We start from the raw sequence: 8,860 nt of genomic DNA, 5'->3' as shown, positions 1-8,860 counted from the left end.
TGGCCAATAAAGCGAGATGAGCGCCACAACCCCAGAGTCGGTCACAACTGGACTGGGGGTCCCTTTACCTTTAAGCCTAATCACAGGAAAAACTCAAATATCAACTTACCTATATAAACATTTAACATAGTCCCAATAACATTTAAATGCAGCTGATGGGTCCTCCCTCCAGTCCACATGTGCCAGTTTAGCATGTGCTAAGCTTAGCTGCATGCATACAGATTAGCAGTCATGATGAACACATTGATACGTGACAAGGACTGCTTACACAAGCCTTTTTCCTATGATCTGCATCATATTTGAATCCAGCCATGGACTGTCATGCATCCTAAACACTGTGACCATTTACCATTTGGACCAGAAATAGGCCAGGTGTTGTACAGTTCAGCTGTTTAAAACCTTCGAAGTCAATTAAAGTTAAACAGTGTAACTTATCACCTACAGTCGTTGGAGAAGCCAGGGAGGGATAGAGAAGTCAGGGACTGCGCATGAGAAAGGAGGTCTCAGAGTAATAGGTGGAGTAAAGCATGGAGGGAGCAAGCTTTTTTTTAATCCTTTGGTGGAAGAATATACACGAGGTCTGTATCCCCCCCCCCCACACTTCCCCAGTCTATAGGCCTACTCCAGACTGCAATACAAAGAAAATCTACAAGTCTGTGTTGAATGGATTGACTTATCTCCTTCTTAGAGCCCAACCCATCCCAAGGGCTCAGAAATAGGCTTCAGAAGCATTTATATCAGGATGACCCTCAGAGTCCCTTCCAGCTCTACAATTCTATGATTCTATGACTCTTTGCATGACTGTGATTTATTCCACAAAGCTCTACACCCTACCACAGCTGGTCCTATGATGAGACAGAGTGAGGCAGCTGCCTCAGGTGGCAGACGCTGAGGTGCGGGGAGTGGACAGAGCTGTGTCATGTGGCCTGCCCTGTTCCCACTGTGCTCGCCTGCTGCCCTCAAGTGCAGTTGAAGAGCCTGTCCTTTCACCCTTATTGGAGTAGGATCTACCTGCCAATTCAATTGGCTTCTGTATGGGCCTGTCAGTCCCAGAGAATGGACTGAAAGCCCATGGGACAGTTCCACTGTGAAACGCTTGGACGAGAGATCAGCTGTGAATTACAGTGGTACCTCTGGTTATGAACTTAATTCATTCTGGAGGTCCGTTCTTAACCTGAAACTGTTCTTAACCTGAGGTACCACTTTAGCTAATGGGGCCTCCTGTGGCTGCCATGCCACCGGTGCGCAATTTCTGTTATCATCCTGAGGTACTACTTCTGGGTTAGCGGAGTCTGTAACCTGAAGTGTTTGTAACCCAAGGTGTTTGTAACCCGAGGTATATGTAGGGTTGCCATATTTTGAAGAGCAAAAAAGAGGACACATTTGCCAACTTCTAACTATGGATCTCTATGGCTATTCTCATCATGAATAATAATAATAATAATAATAATAATAATAATAATAATAATAATATCTTTATTGTCATTGCCCCCTCTCAGGGACAACGAAATTACTTGACTGCTCCATAAAAACACTAATTAAAACAATACAGTATAGTACAGCAAGGAAGATTAGATGACTTTCAAAGTCCAGGCTTCCCATTCAGGGCCGAGATCGCTCTGGAGAAGAAGCTGTTCTTAAGACGGCTCGTTCTTGTCTTCATTGTCCTGTATCTCCGTCCCGACGGCAGGAGCTCGAAGAGACAGTGACCAGGATGCGATGGATCTTTTACTATGTCCAGTGCCTTCCTATGGCACCTTGTGGCATAAATCTGCTCTAAGGTGGAGAGTGGGCAGCCAACAATGCTCTCTGCTGCCTTAACAACTCTGCACAACCCCATCCTGTCCTGGGTAGTACAGCTTCCGTACCACACACATAAGCCATAAGTGAGCACGCTCTCAATGGCACAGTGATAGAAGGCAAGCAGGACATGTCCTGGAAAAAGAGGACATATGGCAATGCTGCTCTAAGCTCCTCATAGGCAGTCAAAGTAATAATAAGCAGGAAACTTTATGAAGATCAAGAACAGGGGTCAGCAAACTTTTTCAGCAGGGGGCCGGTCCACTGTCCCTCAGACCTTGTGGGGGGCTGTACTATATTTTGGGGGGGGGAATGAACGAATTCCTATGCCCCACAAATAACCAAGAGATGCATTTTAAATAAAAGCACACATTCTACTCATGTAAAAACACGCCGATTCCTGGACCGTCTGCAGGCCGGATTTAGAAGGTGATTGGGCTGGATCCGGCCCCTACCCATGATCAAGAATAATGGCACTGAGGTGTCCTCCATTTGGGCCATCTTCTAAAGCAGCATGGCCAACAGCATCTGTGTTACCCATTCCTGCTTGAAATGTCAACTGGTTCAAGCATGACTCCATCGTGTCTTTCTTGCCAGTCCCATCTATGTGTGAATCTCCCTTTCTGTAAATCGAGGGTGGCAAATAAGACCCTTCAGTCTCCTCTATATGATCCTTGGGGCTCTCTGCAAGTGATGTCCTCGTTGAGTGCTTTTACTTGGCAGGAATGTGTCTGTAGCTAAACTTAAGGATGTATAATTCTACTCCCACCTGTCCTTTGCTACCCTTGTCTCTCCTTTCCCCTCCTGTTGTTTATTAAGCTTCTTGGGAGCAAGCACCAATATTTTTCTTGTGTAAATGCAATACACAATTGATGCTAATGGTACTGTATAAACAAAAGTAAATGAAATTATTACTGCTAAAGGTAAAGGTAAAGGTACCCCTGCCCGTACGGGCCAGTCATGTCCGACACTAGGGTTGTGCGCTCATCTCACTTAAGAGGCCGGGAGCCAGCGCTGTCCGGAGACACTTCCGGGTCACGTGGCCAGCGTGACGAAGCTGCTCTGGTGAGCCAGCACCAGCGCAGCACACAGAAACGCCGTTTACCTTCCCACTATAAAGCAGTATCTATTTATCTACTTGCACTTAGGGGTGCTTTCGAACTGCTAGGTGGGCAGGAGCTGGGACTGAAAGACGGGAGCTCACCCCGCCGCAGGGATTCGAACCGCCGACCATGCGATCGGCAAGTCCTAGGCACTGAGGTTTTACCCACAGCGTTCCAGGTGGAGAGGTCAAAATTAGAAACAGAGCTCTTGGAACCCAATACTAAGAATTTGTCAAGAATGTATAACTTGCTGTTGAAATGGAATACACAGGATGAGATGGTTAAATCAGCTATGATTAAATGGGCACAAGACATTGGTTATGACATTATGTTTGCTGACTGGGAACAGTTATGGACTACCGGTATAAAGTTTACGGCATGTAATGCCTTAAGAGAGAACATTATGAAAATGATTTATAGGTGGTACATGACCCCAGTCAAGCTTGCAAAAATCTATCACACACCCAATAATAAATGCTGGAAATGTAAGGAAACTGAAGGTACTTTCTACCACCTTTGGTGGACGTGCCCAAGGATCAAGGCCTTTTGGGAAATGATCTATAATGAAATTAAGAAGGTGCTTAAGTGTACTTTTCATAAGAAACCAGAGGCCTTCCTCCTGGGCATGGTAGGCCAATTGGTGTCAAGGAAAGATAGGACGTTCTTTATGTATGCTACAACAGCAGCAAGAGTTCTTTTAGCAAAGTATTGGAAGACACAAGAACTACCCACGCTGGAAGAGTGGCAGACGAAGGTGATTGACTATATGGGACTGGCTGAGATGACTGGCAGAATCCGCGACCAAGGAAAAGAGACGGTGGAAGAAGATTGGAAGAAATTTAAAGTTTATCTTATGAACTGTTGTAAAATTATTGAGTGCTAAAATGTTATGGGTAATGTAAAATAGAATTGCAGTGATAAGTAATTGGATAAGAGAAAAAAGATCAGAAATTGTACTACAAGTATTGAAATTAGGGGTTGCTGGGAAAATTTAAAACAGGGATGCAGAAAAGGGAGGTATGGGGAAGTCGTTGAAACAGGGTTTAAGAAAGAGAGGTTAAGAAATTATATGTGTTTATATGTTTGTTTGTTAATGTGTTATGTTGTGAATTGTTAGTTGTCTTGTGTGTTAATATACGTTGTAAAACCAATAAAAATTTATTATAAAAAAAAAGGGTTTACCCACAGCGCCACCCGCAATCCCATATTATTACTGCTACCACCATGCAAATTAAAAGATCACTTGGAATGCACTATTTTTAATTTTTCTATTAAATCTCTAAGACTAAAGTGAATCCTTAGTCCTGAGGTTGTAATAAGCCACCAGACTTTTCCTTCTTTCTTTTTTGGAGAGGAGGGATGGAAAGGGCTAAAGCACTGGGTGGTGGAACCCTGGGCCTTTCTGTCCCTGGGGAACTCTCCTAAGCCACACCTGCTCCTCAAGCACACCCCTCACCCGACCTACTTCATGTTCCCCTGAGTGCTTTTTGCCAGGCTGAAATGTGCCCTTGGACCTTGGTGATGCACCTTGGCATGTAAGAAGTTCTTCACCTCCGAACTGAAGTTCCCCAGACACTGAAATTGGTTTCGTAGTTCAGTGCCAGGCCTGGCCAGCAGGGGCTGTTGCAGGATCGACTATTATGACATATGTCTATGATATAGAGGTGTTTGCATGTGTACACACACACCCCTCTGGCCTGAGAAATGTGCACAGTGCTCCTTACGAAGTATAAAAACCAGTTGCATAAATAAACCTTAAAATATAAACAGTCACCCACAATTAAAATATACCATAAAACACTACAATGAAAATACAATAGGGTGCAAGGCTTTAAATGGCAATACAAAAGACTGAGCGACATACAAAAGATTTTTGAAAACTTACGACTGCTGCCTTATACCCACTTACCTGGCTATACGGTAAGTGCCATTCAAATGAGCAGGGCTTGCTTCTGAGTAGACATGTATAAGACTGCTTTGTAAGAGTCCATATGGAAGATACTGTGGCAATTGCAACCATTGTTTCACAGGTGTTTTCTTTAACCGCTGACACAAACTCCCTAGAATTAGTGTAGTCAATTCATGTGCACAGCAGTACTACTGCTTGTTTCAAAGTTGTCGTAGAATATGAAATAGATCTGGAGATGCAATATAACCAGCACATCATATCACCTAGTCACCAGGTAGGTAGGTCCATAGCAGCATCTATGTGCATGGTACTTTACAAATAACAGGCTTGATGGGGACCTACATGTGGGGCGAGTGGGTGGCTGCAAATTTGTTGCCTTTGTAGTTATGAATGTGTTTTTACTGAAATCAAATGTGAGCCAGTATACTATGGAAAAATCAGGTGCTTCCTCTGATGCCACCTTCTTATGCTCAGAAAAAAGGGATTACTTTGCCTGACCATAATGCTAAATGCAGCAAACACCACCTCAGTATGCAATTTGAAGCCACGTAAAACAGGAGCACAGAACAGCAGTGGCAGAGGAGCAAGGACATCAGCTCAGCCAAAGGTAGAAAGGTGCATTGTATATTTTTTGACGGTTGGTCAAGAAGGCATACCTTTTTGCCCTGAACTTTGGATGAGTTGTTTATACCTCCCCTCCTCCTGCATCGCTCTTCTGTTCCATTAATTTTGTCATTGGTCTTGTGCTTTTATTCTATGACTTAAATATAATTGATGCTTGTTCTATTTGTGATACTTTAGTAACCTGCTGTGGGATAATCCAGGGAAAGGCAGCCTGGAAGTACAAATAATATATAAATCTGTTGTTGTTGTTCAGTCGTTTAGTCGTGTCCGACTCTTCGTGACCCCCTAGACCAGAGCACGCCAGGCACTCCTGTCTTTCACTGCCTCCCGCAGTTTGGTCAAACTCATGCTGGTAGCTTCGAGAACACTGTCCAGCCATCTCGTCCTCTGCCGTCTCCTTCTCCTTGTGCCCTCCATCTTTCCCAGCATCAGGGTCTTTTCCAGGGAGTCTTCTCTTCTCATGAGGTGGCCAAAGTCTTGGAGCCTCAGCTTCATGATCTGTCCTTCCAGTGAGCACTCAGGGCTGATTTCCTTCAGAATGGATAGGTTTGATCTTCTTGCAGTCCATGGGACTCTCAAGAGTCTCCTCCAGCACCATAATTCAAAAGCATCAATTCTTCGGCAATCAGCCTTCTTTATGGTTCAGCTCTCACTTCCATACATCACTACTGGGAAAACCATAGCTTTAACTATACGGTAAATCTAAGCAGAAGTAAAACACACGGCTCCACTTTTCAGAACAGCAAAAGTGGGATGTTTCTAACTTCTCGTGGGATTTTCTTTTCTATAATGTGCACGCAGGTACTTCAAAGTAGTGGCTGTGAACACACCGTGCATCCAATGTGCATTTAAAGAACACATCCCCCCGCCCAAAAAAAAATCCTGGGACTTGTAGCTTACCTCACAGAGAGCTACAATTCCCAGCACCCTTAACAAACTAGAGTTCCCAGGACTCTTATGTGTGTGTGCATGAAATGTATGGTTTGCATGCAGCCAGTGAGCACTTCCCGATATTGCAGAATTTGCAATCAAAGCACTGGCAACCGGTTTATTTATTAGATTTCCCTTGGAAAGGATAGATCAGGATTAAATGGGGGTGGGAATACAGGCTGGCATTTTGACACCAACAATATAATGTGGATGTGGGGGGGGGGGCGGGCCTTGCTTGCATGCAAAGTGTGTATCCTATAAAAAACACCATTCTGAACCTTTGAGAGTATTTGACACCGTGACCTTGAGATACTCGCTGGAGGTGGGCTTCTGACTGCCTGCTTCCCTGCTGTCCCCCATTTAGTCTTTATTTATTCAAACATATCTTTGCAAACTTGAGGGGACAAGGTTTTTCAGAATTCTAATAAGCCCCAGGGTGAACCATATTTTATCCCCCCGACATGTTTTATTGCATGAATAACTTAATGTGACGAGGAGAATGTGTCTGTTAATGTGCACTGGAGGACAACCGACAGGTAGCTTAGGCAGACTGCACCTGCCTGGAGCAGCATGTCCAGGTTGATTTTCTTACATGTATATCCTACTGTTTTTCCACCCTGGACTCCAATGTGGCATACATGCATTTTCCAAGAGGTCTTCCACTCACCCACTCACCAGACCCAGGCTTGAAAGGTGCTGGTCTCATATACTTTCAGGCCACAACCCTGGACCACCAGAGAACATCTGGTGAATGAATGAATGAATAAGTTTATTACGGTCATAGACCAGAAGGAAAAAACATAAAGACAACAGTAGTTTACGAGGGAATGATGGTGTCAGTTAAAAGTTGTAAAATTATACATAAAAACAATACACATATGCATATACTTTCAGGCCACAACCCTGGACCACCAGAGAACATCTGGTGTACTCACAGTGAAAACCTCTGCCATATGAGTGATTAGAGGGTCCCAAAGTTCAGTTTCCTGAACCTCCTTGCTTCAGATACTGCAAAAATATGTAAAACGCAACACATTTAAAAATACAAAAGCAGCAGCTATAAAAGTGTAATAGCAGCTCGGCACAAGAGAATGCCACCTCAGCACAAACAAACTATATTATTATTATTATTATTATTATTATTATTATTATTATTACTGTAGCTGGCTGTAGCGTGTCTCCTTATAGAATCATTATTGCACAGCAAGGATAGACTTGCCTGGGTAAAAACTGCCTTTTGATTTTGGGATGCACAAGGGCAAAGTGAGCCAAAAAGTGTGTTTTGATTCTAGCCAATGCCCATAAATGGGTCCTTTTACCTGGGAGGGATGTCAGGGGGGTTAGGCAGTCATTACCACCACTTTCCCTTCAAAGGCAAAGCGATCACGGCTTGACTCATAGCCGTTCCATGGCTCTAATGGTTTTAATGATATCAAGAGGCTTGCATGAAACATTCAGGAATCCTAACGCCCACTCAGGTTGCAGAGCACCTCCTACAGCCTGGGGTGGCAAATATTCTGATTCAGTACCAGAGGCAATTGTCTTTTGCCTCCTGAAACGTGAAGATCCCCCATCTTCTCTCTGCCCCCTCCAGCTCCAGCAGCTGCTCTCAGAAGAGGCTGCCTCCTTCCAAGGTGAGTAAATATTAACTCCTCCCGAGGGGAGTTCTGCACCTTTGCAGCATGTCTTGGCACATCTGTTCTAGCTGCGGAGCCACATGGAATTTAGGAGAGAGGGGGGCAGGGTGCCTTACTCAACCCATCACCTGGGAGGGTGTCTGAATGTATCCAACCTGCCATCTGGCCGTTTAAGGAGCATGTTGTTGGACAAGCCCTATTAAGGGCATCTTGGTAGCAACAGCCCTTTCCAGAAGTAGCTCTATTACGATGTAAGGAGAGGCGCCTGCCTCAAGTGGTGGCTTTTGGTTCAGATGTGATTAGGGCAATGGAGTGGGCGACAGACAGATCCATGGGGCAAAATGCATCATGCAGGTCCTGCGTCAAGTCCTGAAGAGAGCTGCACAGGAGGTTTCAAATGCATTGTGCCATTGGCCCTGTGCAATTAGAATCCGTACAAAGACTGCACACAAGCTATAACTTTAAAGTACATTGGAAGCATCTATTGCCTCAAAGAATTCTGGGCGCAGCAGTTTACCTCTCTGAGTTGCAGTCCTCAGCAGCCCTTAACAAACTACAGTGCCCAGAATTCTTTGAGGGGGGAAATGTGCTTTCAAATGTGCTTGAAACACAGAGTGTGCACAGAACCAGAGCTAATGTACTCAGCTCAGAGCAAACATAAATACCTCTGCAATTGAGCCTCAGGTGTCATAAATAGGTATAGCCCATCTTAAAACTTGCTTCATTGCATTATAACAGGAATTGTCATCAGCTAATGGTCCATTTCGCTTGGGCTAACCCTTCTTTACAATGTCTGGGTAGGGGTTAGGCTTCAAAGAAAAGTGGTTTCTGCAATGCCAGAGCTCCACAGAGATCCT

The sequence above is a fragment of the Podarcis filfolensis genome, assembly GCF_964270895.1.
Source record: "Podarcis filfolensis genome assembly, chromosome: 2".
In the NCBI taxonomy this organism is placed as follows: Eukaryota; Metazoa; Chordata; class Lepidosauria; order Squamata; family Lacertidae; genus Podarcis; species Podarcis filfolensis.
Note: the sequence above shows the minus strand (reverse complement) of the source record.